The following is a 16825-nucleotide window of genomic DNA, read 5'->3' on the forward strand; positions in this document are numbered from 1 at the left end:
TAAGAAAAATGGGTACAAAGAGGTCTAGTTTACAAAGTGGTGTCACTTGTGGGGCTTTGTACTGTTTTTTTTGTACCTCTGCATTCGCAATCTATTCCAGTCAAATGTATACTCCCAAAACCAATAGTGCTTCTTCCCTTCCAAGCCCTGCCATGTGCCCAAACAGCAGTTTGTGACAACATATGGAATATTTTCACTTTCGGTAGAAATTGTGCAATAAATTTTGGGGTCCATGTTCTCCTATTACTCCATATGAAAATGAAAAATGTGTGGCTAAAGTAATATTTTAACGGTAGAATTGCTATTTTTCATTTTTTCTTTCCAATTTTTCTTGAAACTTGTGCAGGACCCGAAGGGTTAAAACATTTCCTGACAGCAATTTCAAACAATTTCAGGGGTGTAATTTTGAAAATGGCATCAAATCTGGAGCCTTTCTAATATATAGGGCACTCAAAATAACTTCTAAACTGAATAGGTCCAAAAAAATAGGATCTGTAAATGTAATTAAAAAAATAGAAAAATTGTTGCTAAGTTTGAATATCGTCAATAAGATAAGCTCTCCAATGTAGCTGAAAAAACGTACAATCTACTATATAAAGCTGAATGTGTGTATGTATGTGTGTATGTGTGTGTGTGTGTGTATGTGTGTATGTGTGTATGTCCGGGATTGGCATCTGCACCGTCGCAGCTACAGCCACAAAATTTTGCACAGTCACACGTCTGGACCCCGAGAGCGTCATAGGCTATATTGTGAGGCGAAATTTTAACCCCGCGCGTTCCAATTCACCAAACAATTTTGCCCCTATCTACATAATGGGGAAAAAAGTGAAAGGAAAAGTGTTGGAAGCGTCGCAGCTACAGCAACAAAATTTTGCACAGTCACACGTCTGGACCCTGAGAGCGTCATAGGCTACGTTGTGAGGTGAAATTTTAACCCCGCGCTTTCCAATTCACCAAACAATTTTGCCCCTATCTACATAATGGCGAAAAAGTGAAATGAAAAGTGTTGAAGGCGTCGCAGCTACAGCCACAAAATTTTGCACAGTCACACGTCTGGACCCCGAGAGCGTCATAGGCTATGTTGTGAGGTGAAATTTTAACTCCGTGCTTTCCAATTCACCAAACAATTTTGCCCCTATCTACATAATGGGGAAAAAAAGTGAAAGGAAAAGTGTTGGAGGCGTCGCAGCTACAGAAGCAAAATTTTGCACAGTCACACGTCTGGACCCTGAGAGCATCATAGGCTATGTTGTGAGGTGAAATTTTAACCCCGCGCTTTCCAATTCACCAAACAATTTTTCCCCTATCTACATAATGGGGAAAAGTGAAAGGAAAAGTGTTGGAGGCAAATTGACAGCTGCCAGATGTGAACAAGGGGGACTTAAAGAATGAGAGCGATGGCGCAAAAGAGTATATACCGATCAGTTGCTAAGGTGGGTCCCCGACATGAGATACTCACCACACATGGGGATATGAACACACACACAAAATGCGCCACACACTACCACGTGCTTGAATACATATACCACCCTCAGCACACATTTCACCACACATACACCAACCTCGCCACATAAAAGTCGAAACACAAAAGTCGCCGCTCAAAACTCGCCGCGCGCAAAACTTGCCACATGCAAAAACTAGGCTCACGCAAAACTTGCCACAAGTGCAAAACTCACCTCATGGTAAACTCGCCACACACAAAATTTGCACACGCGGAAAAATTGCCACATGCACAAAATTTGCAACACATGCAAAAGTTTCCTCACACAAAACTTGCACATACTCAAAAGGCACCAGACATAAAACTCACCACGCGCAAAACTCGCCATGCGCAAAACTTGCTGCACACAACTTGCTACACTAACCTGTTACATGCAACTCGACACACAAAAAGTTGCTACACGCATGTTGCCACACAAAACTCATCTCACAAAAGTCGCTACATGCATGTCGCCACACACAACTCAACACACACAACTTGACAAACGAAACTCGCCCTAAAACACACACAAGTCTGGTATTAGCCTTCAAAAATAAAAATCTGATTAATAAGCAGACAAACTACAAGAGCAACAAATGTACCATATAGGAAATACAGCAGCTGTCAGTCACATGACCTGTCTATTATGTGTATGTGTGAGCTAATATATACTGCCAGGGGGAGGGCTTCCTGTTGGCTGGGGATTTATCAGGCTGCCAATTTATCTTACAAATACTGAGGTACAAATACTGAGCAAATAACGTGTTAACGAGGTCTAATACAGGAGATCACACAGGTATATACTATATACAGGGGAGATGACACACAGATATATACTATATACAGGAGAGATAACACACAGGTATATACTATATAGAGGAGGAGATGACATACAGGTACATACTGTATACAGGAGGAGATGACATACAGGTATATACTAAATACAGGAGGAGATGACACACAGGTATATACAGGAGCAGATTACCTACAGGTATATACTATATACAGGAGGAGATGACATACAGGTATATGCTATATATAGAAGATGACATACAGGTATATACTATATACAGGAGGAGATGACACACAGATATATACTATATACAGGGGAGATGACACACAGGTATATACTATAAACAGGAGGAGATGACATACAGGTATATACTATATATAGAAGGAGATGACATACAGGTATATACTATATATAGGAGGAGATGACATACAGGTATATACTATATATAGGAGGAGATGACATACAGGTATATACTATATATAGGAGGAGATGACATACAGGTATATACTATATACAGGGGAGATGACACACAGCAGGTATATACTATATACAGGGGAGATTACATACAGGTATATACTATATACAGGAGATGACATACAGGTGTATACTATATATAAGGGAGATGACAAACATGTATATACTGAGGTGAAAATGAGAGGTGTGAGGTGAAAATGAAAAGGTGTGAGTGCAAAATGAGAGGAGTGAGGGAAAATAGTGTAGTGATCGGAAAATGACAGATGTGAGGTCGAAATGACAAGTGTTAGGGGGGAATGAGAGGAGTGAGGGAGAAAATGAGAGATGTGAGGGGGAAAATGAGAGGCGTGATGGGAAAATAAGAGAAGTGACGTGCTATAACTAACCACAGATATTTACTATGCCCAGGCAACGCCGGGCTCTTCAGCTATTCTAATATATAAAGCTGAATGTGTGTGTGTGTGTATGTCCGGGATTGGCATCTGCACCGTCGCAGCTACAGCTACAAAATTTTGCACAGTCACACGTCTGGACCCTGAGAGCGTCATAGGCTATGTTGTGAGGCGAAATTTTAACCCCGCACTTTCCAATTCATCAAAGAATTTTGCCCCTATCTACATAATGGGGAAAAAAGTGAAAGGAAAAGTGTTGGAGGCGTCGCAGCTACAGCCACAAATTTTTGCACAGTTATACATCTAGACCCCGAGAGCATCATAGGCTATGTTGTGAGGTGAAATTTTAACCCCGCGCTTTCCAATTCACCAAACAATTTTGCCCCTATCTACATAATGGGGAAAAGTGAAAGGAAAAGTGTTGGAGGCAAATTGACAGCTGACAGATGTGAACAAGGGGGACTTAAGAATGAGAGCGATGGTGCCAAAGAGTATATACCGTACAGTTACTACGGTGGGGCCCCGACATGGGATACTCACCACACACGGGGATATGAACACACACACAAAATGTACTTGAACACATATCACCCTCAGCACACATTTCACCACACATACACCAACCTCGCCACATAAAAGTCGAAACACAAAAGTCGCCGCTCAAAACTCGCCACGCGCAAAACTTGCCACATGCAAAAACTAGGCTCACGCAAAACTCGCCACAAGTGCAAAACTCACCTCATGGAAAACTCGCCACACGCAAAACTTGCACACGCGGAAAAATTGCCACATGCACAACAGTTGCAACACATGCAACAGTTGCCTCACACAAAACTTGCACATACTCAAAAGGCACCACACATAAAACTCACCACGCGCAAAACTCGCCATGCGCAAAACTTGCTGCACACAACTTGCTACACTAACCTGTCACATGCAACTCGACACACAAAAAGTTGCTACACACATGTTGCCACAAAAAACTCATCTCACAAAAGTCGCTACATGCATGTCGCCACACGCAACTCAACACACACAACTTGACAAACGAAACTCACCCTAAAACACACACAAGTCTGGTATTATCCTTCAAAAATAAAAATCTGATTAATAAGCAGACAAACTACAAGAGCAACAAATGTACCATATAGGAAATACGGCAGCTGTCAGTCATATGACCTGTCTATTATGTGTATGTGTGAGCTAATATATACTGCCAGGGGGAGGGCTTCCTGTTGGCTGGGGATTTATCAGGCTGCCAATTTAGCTTACAAATACTGAGGTAAAAATACTGACCAAATAACGTGTGAATGCGGTCTAATACAGGAGGAGATGACACACAGGTATATACTATATACAGGAGGAGATGACACACAGATATATACTATATACAGGAGCAGATGACACCCAGGTATATACTATATACAGGAGGAGATGACACACAGGTATATACTATATACAGGAGGAGATGACACACAGGTATATGCTATATACAGGAGGAGATGACATACAGGTATATACTATATACAGGAGGAGATGACACACAGATATATACTATATACAGGAGGAGATGACACACAGGTATATACTATATACAGGAGGAGATGACACACAGGTATATACTATATACAGGAGGAGATGTGTTGTGAATTCTGCTCTTGGGTTCCCTCCAGTGGTTGTTGGTGGGAATGCTGTTTTCTCTGACTCGCAGTCCTGGCCAGGTGTATTAGATAATTACAATTCTGACTAGGATATTTAGGTGTGCAGGATCCTTTAGCCCTTGCCAGTTGTCAATGTTTCTTTGCAAGTGTTGGATCTCTGCCTGGCCTCTCCTGCTTATCTGCCAGTTCAGCAAAGATAAGTGTCTGTTTCTTTTCCTGTGGCACACATGCAGTGTGCTTATTTTCAGTTGTCACGCACGCGCCCAGACTGGTTAGCGCAGGCATACGGGGGTGTGGCCCCACTGGACCACAGACCAAACTTCCCTGGAAGGGGCGTAACTAAGTAGCTTCCTAGGTGATCGCTGGAGCCTCTGATGTTGAGGTCAGACTTGTGCAATAGGAAGCTACCAGGTGCCACTCCAGGGTGATGTCTGGCTGTGGCTGCTGATCCCACTAAGGAACGGAGTGGGCACGGCTGGCACTCTGGCTGACAGGCGGGCGCGGCTGGGACACAGGCAGGCAGATGGGTACAACAGAGACACTGGCGGGCAGGCGGACACGGCTGGCTCTCTGGTAGGCAGACGGGTACGGCTGGAACATAGGAAAAACCGGTAGGGACCGGTCTGCAGGCAGATATGTGAAACAGGTAGGAACCTGTTCAGACAGGAGGACTAAGTAACAAGTAGAGAAAGACCGCAAGAGTGGATGCAGAGTGAAAGCACAAGAGCTAGAACCAAGAACAGAAACGCAGGAGGCTGAGTACGAGTAGAAGGTGGATTTAAGAGAAGAGAAGGAGAAGACAGAGCCAAGGACGGAGCCGCAAGAGGCGGAGGCAAGAGTGGAGCCACTGGAGGCGGAGCCAAGAGCGGAGCCAAGAGTGGAGATGCTGGAGGCGGAGCCAAGAGCGGATACGCTGGAGGCGGAGCCAAGAGCGGAGACGCTGGAGGAGGAGCAAAGAGCGGAGACGCTGGAGGCGGAGCCAAGAGCGGAGATGCTGGAGGCGGAGCCAAGAGCGGAGACGCTGGAGGTAACGCCAAGAGCGGAGACGCTGGAGGTAACGCCAAGAGCGGAAACGGAGCCAAGTGCAGAAATGCAGGAGGCGGAGCCAGGTAGAACCGCAAAGAGCGGAGCCAGGTAGAACCGCAAAGAGCAGAGCCAGGTAGAACCGCAAAGAGCGGAGCCACAGAGCAAAGCCACAGAGTGTGGAGCAAGGTCTGAGTGCAGAGCTGAGAGCAAAGCCACAGAGTGTAAAGCTAGGTCAGAGTGCAGAGCAAAGTTACAGAGAGCAGAGCTGAGGGAAAAGCTGAGAAACACAGAAGCACAGGTTGTGGTAGAACTGAGCAAAGAGAAGCAGAGCCACAGACAGTGGCGAACAGAGCAGAAAAGGCAAACCAAGACAGATATAAACAGACAGAGGAATAGGACTAGACTAAGACAGAGTCAGGAACGAGACAAGACACAGGGACATAGACACAAGCCAGGATATGATGCCCCTCTGGGTGGCAGACATAGGCCAGGGTACGAAGCCCCGCTGGGTGACTACACAAGACAGAGACCAGGGTACTAAGCCCCACTGGGTGGCTACACAGGACTCAGACCAGGGTACAACGCCCCCCAAGAGAGAGTAACCGAGACAGGACCTGGCACCTCAGCAGCGAAGAACTGACTGAGGGAGTAAGTTGCACAGGCCCAGACCACAGGGTGGAGCTGCACTATATACAGGAGGCCTCTTGGTAATTGGTCAGGAACTGATTAGACAGATGCACCTGATTCCTATAAGAACCAGAGAGTTCAGGCGCCGGCCCTCTATACACGTAGCCATGAAGCATGCACAGAGCAGAGACACAGAACATGGAGCTGGCGTGAAACAGAAACCACATCATGGCCTGGAGCAGTGGGTAAGATTGTGTGAGAGATGTGAGGCCATGCCATGATGCCACTAGAGTTGTTACATCAGTACTGTTCGTTTGTTTTTCTGTTGTCCTGATTAGACTGTGTCTGTGTTTTCTCAGTCTGGTTGGTTTCACTGGAGTTGCAGATATACGCTCCTACATCTTTAGTTAGATGTAGGAAGTTTTTTGTATAGTCTGCTGTGGATTTTTTGAAGGGTTTTAATACTGACCGCACAGAACTCTGTCCTATCCTGTCCTATCTAGCTAGAGTGGCCTCCAATGCTAAATCCTGTTTTTTCTGCCTGTGTATGTTTTTTCCTCTCCGACTCACCGCCAATATTTGTGGGGGGCTCTCTATCCTTTGGGGATTTTCTCTGAGGCAAGACAGTATTCCGATTTCCATCTTTAGGGGTATTTAGTCCTCCGGCTGTGACGAGGTGTCTAGGTGTGTTAGGTACACTCCACGGCTACTTCTAGTTGCAGTGTTAAGTTCAGGTTTGCGGTCAGTATAGTGGCCACTTTCTCCAGTGAAAGTTCTCATGCAGCTCCAAGGTCACCGGATCATAACAGAGATGACATACAGGTACATACTATATACTGGAGGAGATGACACACAGGTATATACTATATACAGGAGCAGATGACACACAGGTATATACTATTTACAAGAGGAGATGACTTACAGGTATATACTATATACAGGAGGAGATGACACACATATTTACTATATACAGGAGGAGATGATATACAGGTATATACTATATAAAAGAGGAGATGACACATAGGTATATAGAGAAGGAGATGACATACAGCAGGCATATACTATATACAGGGGAGATGACATACAGGTATATACTATATACAGGAGATGACATACAGGTATATACTATATATAGGAGGAGATGACATACAGGTATATAGTATATACAGAAGAGATGACATACAGGTATATACTATATACAGGAGGAGATGACACATAGGTATATACAATATACAGGAGGAGATGACATACAGCAGGTATATACTATTTACAGGGGAGATGACATACAGGTATATACTATATACAGGAGATGACATACAGATGTATACTATATATAAGGGAGATGACAAACATGTATACACTGAGGGGAAAATGAGAGGTGTGAGGCAAAAATGAGGGGTGTGAGGTGAAAATGAAAAGGTGTGAGTGCAAAATGAGAGGAGTGAGGAAAAATAGTAGAGTGATCGGAAAATGACAGATGTGAGGTCGAAATGACAAGTTTTAGGGGGGAATGAGAGGAGTGATGGGGAAAATAAGAGGAGTCAGGGGGAAAATGAGAGGTGCAAGGGAGAAAATGAGAGATGTGAGGGGGAAAATGAGAGGCGTGATGGGAAAATAAGAGAAGTGAGGTGCTATAACTAACCACAGATATTTACTATGCCCAGGCAATGCCGGGCTCTTCAGCTAGTTTATTATAAAGTGCAATTTTGTGACGGGAGTGGGAGCATGGGAACATAGTATGGGTAGGGGTAAATGTGTGAGGAATCAAGTAAACAATATGAGGAGATGGGGATGAAACAATATGGTAGAGCTAACAGGGAATAGGAGCTCACAGCCAATGAACTCACTTCACCTATGGCACTGGCACTGACGTCAGAAAGGTGAAGTAAGTTCACTGGCTGTGAACTCCCGGGACCTGTCAGACGGCACCGCGAGCTGGAGAACTTTCTCACGCTAGTGGTGCCCTCAGATAGGGAATAGCAGTTCACACAGAGACACTGAGCACACGGTGCTCAGTGTATCTGCTGGATGACAGGCTGCAAGGTTGCATCATGAAAGCAAATGTAGACAACAATGCATAGTGCTGAACAGCTATGAACACTTGTGCCCATACAAGGGATTAAGCATAAGGCTACAGTCACACTATCAGTATTTGGTCAATATTTTACATCAGTATTTGTAAGCCAAAACCAGAAGTGTAACAAACAGAGGAAAATTATAATAGAAACAAGTCACTAAGTCTGTATTTTTGACCCACTCCTGGTTTTGGCTAACAAATACTGATGTGAAATACTGACCAAATACTGAAAGTGTGACCGTAGCCTCAAGAGTTCAGTGCATAAAGATATATGAAACATATAGAGAAAAAATGCACATACAAGAACCAAGAGTTACAAAAAAAAACACTTTATTGAAAAACCTGTAGTGATGAGCGAATATGCTCGTTACTCGAGTTCTCCATGCATGCTCGGGTGGTCTCCGAGTATTTCGGCGTGCTTGAAGATTTAGTTTATGTCGAGGCAGCTGCATGATTTGTGGCTGCTTGACAGCTTGAATAAATGTGGGGATTCACTAGCATACAGGCAATCCCCACATGTATTCAAGCTGTCTAGTCGCCGTAAATCATGCAGCTGCGTTGACATAAACTAAATCTCCGAGCATGCCGAAATACTCGGAGACCACCCAAGCATGCTCGGAGAAATTCGAGTAATGAGCATACTTACTCATTACTAAAAACATGTCTTAAAAAGTATATATTCAGAACATTATTAGAATGGTGATCAGACAGTGAAAACTATCAATGCAGGTGGAACCGCAGGTAAGGGGCAAGCAAGTAAATAAATAATACGAGAAGCCCACTCCAATCAACAAGTGTACATGTATATCACAAGTAAATACCAAAGCCACTGTAAAAAGGAATAAAGCCACTGGTGAAAATCGCCAATAAATGGTGGGAAGATGGAGGGGTTAAAATGACATACTTGTAGTAAGCAATTATCTCAGACCTGCAGTGCCACAACCCCTACGCGCGTTTCGGCTTGTGTGCCTTCTTCCGGGGGATTGGCATTGTCAGGTCCTGGTAAGGTTAAGTACTCAAGCCAGTCAATCAAATGATAGGTACCAAATGGCTAATTAATGTCAGCAGTATATCAGCGCATGCGCCACTGGTGCACAGGAAGCCCACGTCATCGATGGGCAACCAGGCAACAGCACACATGCACTCTGGCAATATGACATCAAATGGTAGGGAATTATCACGCTTACAGAGACCAAGTGAAAATACGAGCCAGGTAAACAATATTACTGAATATAATATGGACTAAAAGGAAATAGGAAGAATTCATATAAAGACAATTCATCATATAATACCACTAGAAAAAAACATTTATACATATGTAAGTGCAATAAATTAATGATAAAAAGTTAATAAGTATATAATTAGAGACACAAACGTCATATCATATGAACCATAAGTGAAAAACAACACATCTGATATATAAAGTGCAATAAATTAACATGTTACGGAATATAAATATCCAATTTAAAATACAGCTCTGGCAAAAATTAAGAGAGCACTGCAAAATGTTGTTTGTCTGATTTTTCTCTTTATATGTATATTTTTGAGTAAAATGTAAATTGTTCTTTTAGTCTATAAACTTCTGACAACATGTCTCCGAGTTTCCAAGCAATAAATTTTTTTTTTTCTAACAAAGAAAAATGGTCACATTTTAAAAAAAAAATCGGTGCTTTCAGACCTCAAATAATCCAAAGAAAACAAGTTTATAATCATTTAGAAACAACAATACTAATGTTTTAACTCAGGAAGAGTTCAGAAATCAATATTTTGTGGAATAACAATGATTTTTAATCACAGCTTTCAGGCGTCTTGGCATGCTTTCCACCAGTCTTTCACAGTGCTTCTGCGGTTCTTCTTTGTTTGATGGCTTGTGACTATCCATCATCCTCTTGATTACATTCCAGAGGTTTTCAATGGGGTTCAGGTCTGGAGATTGGGCTGCCCATGACAGGGTTTTGATGTGGTGGTCTCTTAATTTTTGCCACAGCTGTATAAAAACCATAACATGAAAGCCATTATGTTGGTGAGTATAGAAATATGTTGAGAAAAATATATACAGGGTGGGTCAATTATATGGATACACCTGGGTGGGCCATTTATAAAGTTGGAATCCAAAATGGCCAACTTAAAAATGGCCGCCATGGTCACCACCCATCTTGAAAAGTTTTCCCCCTCCCATATACTAATGTGCCACAAACAGGAAGTTGATATCACCAACCATTTCTATTTTATTTAGGTGTATCCATATACAGTACATGGCCCATCCAGGTGTATCCATATAAATGGCCCACCCTGTAAATTGTGACATGCATTATTGCATGAAAAAGTTAAATATAACCACTTATTGATTATGTTACATGTATAAAAAAAAATTTGTTTAAAAATACTTATGTAAAATTATCAGTCATAAAAACATATATATAAATAGTCTTCTTCCATATAGTGCAAGGGGATGTTCAAAGAACAAGCAGCATCAGGAACAAGGCAAAGGCAGGCAACTGAAATATAAATATGTAAGAACATGGACATAATACACAAAAAACTAAAATTATATACAGTTTAAAATAATATAAAGAACACAAACGAAACCAGATAAAAACACAGAGGCAAGCAGTTGAGAAACAGAGCAAAACTCAATGTTTCATTTAAACCCTGTGATTGCAGGGTACGTAGTTCCCAAATCCAGCGGGATTCTTTTTGTGCTAGGAGGCAACTAATATTCCCACCCCGAAGGTCCATGCAGACATAATCAATACCTTTAACCCAAAAACCGGTGAGATCACATGAATGGTGAGTGCATAGGTATACAGTACTTTTGAGTAAATCAATCTTGTCTTCATCTTTGGCAGCCAGTATGTCTCTCATGTGCTCTCTTACTCTCACTTTGAGGGCTCGTGTCATCAGACCAATATAAATTTTCATACAGGGATAAGAGGCTTAATAGACCACCGCTGTTGGTGAGCACGTAATGGTGTGTATGATTTTAAAAACACGTCAAGCTAATGAGACAAAGTCTTTAGATATGTCAATGTTAGGGCACACCACACATCTTCCGCACGGTTTACACCCCCAAATAATTGTTGGCTTTGATATCCAGTAGGAACAGGTAAAGAGGGAGCCTTAGGTGTATAATAGCTCCTAACCCAGATGTCACCCAAATTCTGGGACCGTCTGGCTGTAATTGCAGGTTTTGAGGGAAGGTATTGTTTTAGTACTGGGTCAGCTAGTAGAATAAGACAATGTTTTTTCACAATCGCAAACATCCTATTCCATTGAGAGTTATATGCAGTCATCAATCTTACCTGGTGTGTGGATTCATTTCTCTCAGCGGAATATAGTAGCAGATGACGATCCGTATTCCTGGCCCTATTGTACGCTTTTTTAATTGACCTTTTACTATATCCTCTCTCCAAAAATTGGGTTTTCATTTCTGCTGCTCTAGATTCAAAGTCTGTCATAGTAGAGCATGTCCTTCTAATGCGGAGGAACTGACCAATGGTAACAGAATTCATCAAGTGAGGGGGATGTGAGAAGCTTGCATGGAGGACAGAGTTCACCGCTGTGCTCTTATGGAAGGTATCAGAGAGCAAAAGACCATTATGGTCTCTCTTGACCAAGACATCCAAAAATTCAATCTGATGGTAACTAAAATTATGAGATAATGTATGTTAACATCATTTTTGTTGAGATCCTTTTTTAGGGTCCTCAATTTTAATAGCCAACAAAGACTGGGAAGCTCCATGGATATTACCCCCTTCCCAGGCGATAAACATTTGCCCCATTTGCCTTTCCCTCTACTGGTTACAAAAGTTGCTCAGGAGCCCACGTGATTTTTTTTACGATAAATAATATTTTAATAATTAAATACATGTCCAGTAATTTGCACACACACTGTACTAATTGTATTTGTCACTGACATCTATATATCTACCTATTCCATTTGTATTTACTGTATGTAATCCATGTCTTTTATCCTGTAGGCTCCTGCAGTGATTTTTACAGAACACGGCAGATGAATTTCCGGCTTTTCTTCTATCTATGTAATATTTGTATGTGGATCGCCCCCACGTAAGGGCAATGGGGTACTCGGTACTGGGTCCTTCAGTTCCCTCAGCGAGGATGTCACGGTGGCCCAACCCGGACCGTGGCCCTATGAGGGGCGTCCAATAAAGGCAGAGTTTGTAGATAATGGTAGTGTTCGTGACGCCACCTGTGGTATTCGGTCAGGGTGACCGATGCTGCTTAGGGGTCCGCTGGGGTGATGGAATGGCAGCTAGATGGTGTACCTTCCCACAGGTGAAGTATATCCCCAGGGCTTCCCAAAAGTGTAGATGGTGATGGTGGATGGTGCAAGGCACAATGAATAACGAGGACACAATGAGTGCAGTCTCTTTACCTTTACTGAAGGCTTCAGGATCCACAGTCCAGAGTGCCGGATAACAGGGTAGGCAGGGTCCGTCCGGTCTGATGGCAATTCCAGAGTCCCCTTATCCAGGTGGAAATCAGTAGCCTTCCTCTTGCACACAGTAACGTAGTAGGTCCCTACTTGCATTAGCTACCATAAGGTCCTCACTGTTGTTACTTCTCTCTCTCTGTCCCCCAGATGGATAGGACATACCCGTATGATGAGGGTGGCCTGAGGCTATTTTATAGGGACCCTTGTGTCGCCCCTCCTCCGCGTTACCACCTTGTCTGCTTAGGTGTTTAGGTCGGACAGCCAACTTGGAATCGACTGCCCTGCCGGTCTCTGAAGTAAAGCGTAGAGTCTATTACTCCCTCGGTGTTCCAGCCACCGGATCTGCGCTTCAGATGGAGGCAGCCTGCTTCTAGCTGGTCTCCCACTGATGTTTCACTCCTGTTGCTATGACTTCTGTGCTCACTCACTACGGCACACTTCCTTTCTTGTCCTTTCTTAGGAGGCTGCCGCATGGGTTGCAGGCGCAGCTCCGTGTCCTTCTTTCCCACTGAGCCGCTGATGTTCTTTCCTTTTTCCTCTGTCTGCCTGATAGGAATTCCCTGGGCCGAGCCCAGTCTGCTTCTCTCCTCTCCTTCCGACTCTCCCTTCCACTGACTATCTCCTTCTCCCTCCAGTCAGCTTCTGTCTGACTTCCTAACCAACCCACCAGTTTTACCCTATGTGAGGAGTGGCCTAGTGAACAGAACCCTTAGCTCACCCTGGTGGACTGGCGTGTGAAGTGTGTGTGGCTGTGATACCTGGCAGGGTGAACTCCTTTGGTGCCATCAGACGTAACATTGCTCCCCCTGGTGGAAGAATGACATTACTGCAATGACCAGGACTCTGGGGCGCTGCATATGTATACTAGATGGTGGCCCGATTCTAATGCATCGGGTATTCTAGAATATGCATGTCCACGTAGTATATTACACAGCCCACATAGTATATTGCCCAGTCACGTAGTATATTGCCCAGCTACGTAGTATATTGCCCAGCCACGTAGTATATTGCCCAGCCACATAGTATATTGCCCAGCCACATAGTATATTGCCCAGCCACATAGTATATTGCCCAGCCACGTAGTATATTGCCCAGCCACGTAGTATATTGCCCAGCGACATAGTATACAGCACAGAGCCACGTAGTATATTGCCCAGTCACGTAGTATATTGCACAGCTACGTAGTATATTGCCCAGCCACGTAGTATATTGACCAGCCACGTAGTATATTGCCCAGTCACATAGTATATTGCCCAGCCACATAGTATATTGCCCAGTCACATAGTATATTGCCCAGCCACATAGTATATTGCCCAGCTACGTAGTATATTGCCCAGCCACGCAGTATATTGCCCAGCCACACAGTATATTGCCCAGCCACGTAGTATATTGCCCAGCTACGTAGTATATTGCCCAGCCATGTAGTATATTGCCCAGTCACGCAGTATTTTGCCCAGCTACATAGTATATTGCCCAGTCACGTAGTATATTGGCCAGCTACATAGTAAATTGCTCAGCCACGTAGTATATTGCCCAGTCACGTAGTATATTGCCCAGTCACGTAGTATATTGCCCAGTCACATAGTATATTGCCCAGCGACGTAGTATACAGCACAGAGCCACGTAGTATACAGCACAGAGCCACGTAGTATATTGCCCAGCGACCTAGTATACAGCACAGAGCCACGTAGTATACAGCACAGAGCCACGTAGTATATTGCCCAGCGACCTAGTATACAGCACAGAGCCACGTAGTATACAGCACAGAGCCACGTAGTATATTGTCCAGTCACGTAGTATATTGCCCAGCCACGTAGTATATTGCCCAGTCACGTAGTATATTGCCCAATCACGTAGTATATTGCCCAGTCACGTAGTATATTGCCCAGTCACGTAGTATATTGCCCAGTCACATAGTATATTGGCCAGCTACATAGTAAATTGCCCAGCCACGTAGTATAAATAGTGATATACTCACCCGCCGGGATCGAATCCAGCGAGGCTCTGGCGCAGGCGATGAGCGCGCGGCTGCCGCCATCTTCCTTTCCCAGGATGCATTGTGAAATTACCCAGATGACTTAGCGGTCTCGTGAGAACGCTAAGTCTTCTGGGTAATTTCACAATGCATCGCTGGGAACGGAAGATGGCGGCAGGCGCGAGCGGCTCAGCGGACAACGGAGGGTGAGTATAGCAAGTTTTTTGTTTTTTTATTATTTTTAACATTACATTTTTTTACTATTGATGCCGCATAGGCAGCATCAATAGTAAAAAGTTGGGGACACACAGGGTGAATAGCAGTGGTAATGGAGTGCGTTACCCGCGGCATAACACAGTCCGTTACCGTTAGCATTAACCCTGTGTGAGTGGTGACCGGAGGGGAGTATGCACTGTGCCCGCCGCTGATTGGTCGTGGCTGTTTTGCCGCGACCAATCAGCGACTTGGATTGCTATGACAGACAGAGGCCGCAACCAATGAATATCCGTGACAGACAGACAGACAGACGGAAGTGAGCCTTAGAAAATTATATAGTAGATATATATATATATATATATATATATATATAGATGTCACTGACATCTATATATCTATGTATTCTAAGTGTATAAACAGTGCCTTGCGAAAGTATTCGGCTCCCTGGAACTTTTCAACCTTTCCCCACATATCATGCTTCAAACATAAAGATACCAAATGTAAATTTTTGGTGAAGAATCAACAACAAGTGAAGTTGAACAAAATTTATTGGTTATTTTAAATTTTTGTGGAAATTCAAAAACTGAAAAGTGGGGCGTGCAATATTATTCATCCCCTTTAACTTAATACTTTGTTGCGCCACCTTTAGGCGTCTTTATGTCTGAAGCATGATATGTGGGAAAAGGTTGAAAAGTTCAAGGGAGCCGAATACTTTTGCAAGGCACTGTATCTATTCTATCTATTCTTGTAACAATTCTGCTGGCATCACGGCATGGCCTCTCATCTCTCACACTATCTTACCCACTGCTTCAGGTCATGTTGCAGTTTCTGTTTCTAGCCAGCGCCATAGTCTGTGCCTCTGCCCTCTGTATGCTTCCTGGCTGTGTGTATAGGGGGGCGGCGCCTGAACTCTCTGGTTCTTATAGGAATCAGGTGCACCTGTCTAATCTGTTCCTGACCAATTACCAAGAGGCCTCCAGTATTTATTGCAGCTCCACCCTGTGGACTGGGCCTGTGCAATGTGTTAGCTCAGTTTGTGGTTAGCTTCTGAGTTTGCCAGGCCTTGCTCTGTGTTACTCCCTCTCTGGAGGCTTTTCTCTTTGCCTTGCCTTGATCTTGTTGTCCGCCCTCCAGGAGGCAGAATATCCTGGTCCCTGTGTCTTTGTCCTTGTGTCTTGTTCCATTGCCTTGTCTGTACTTAGTCTTATCTCGGTCTCCTTGTCTGTGGCTTCCTTCACTGTTGTGTCTTTCCTTGTGTTCTCAGTCTGCTTTTGCTCCGCACTCTTGCAGCTCTGCCTGCTCTGTAGCTTTGTGGCTTTACCTCTCCTGCAGTTCTGCTCCATTCTGCTCTGCTGCTGCAGTAATCTCTTGCTGCAGCTCCTCTCCACATTCCTTATGGCTCTGCTCTGCTTAGCTTCTCCAGAAATCTCTTGCTGCAGCTTATCTGCGCATTCCTTGTGGCTCCGCTCTGCCTAGCTTCTGCAGAAAACTTTTCCTGCAGCTCCTCTCCACATTCCTTGTGGCTCTGCTCTGCTTAGCTTCTGCGGCTGCAGTAATCTCTTGCTGCAGCTCCTCTCCACATTTCTTGTGGCTCTGCTCTGCTTAGCTCCTGTGGCTGCAGTTATCTCTTGCTGCAGCTCCTCTCCCC

The sequence above is a fragment of the Ranitomeya imitator genome, chromosome 5, assembly GCF_032444005.1.
Source record: "Ranitomeya imitator isolate aRanImi1 chromosome 5, aRanImi1.pri, whole genome shotgun sequence".
In the NCBI taxonomy this organism is placed as follows: domain Eukaryota; kingdom Metazoa; phylum Chordata; class Amphibia; order Anura; family Dendrobatidae; genus Ranitomeya; species Ranitomeya imitator.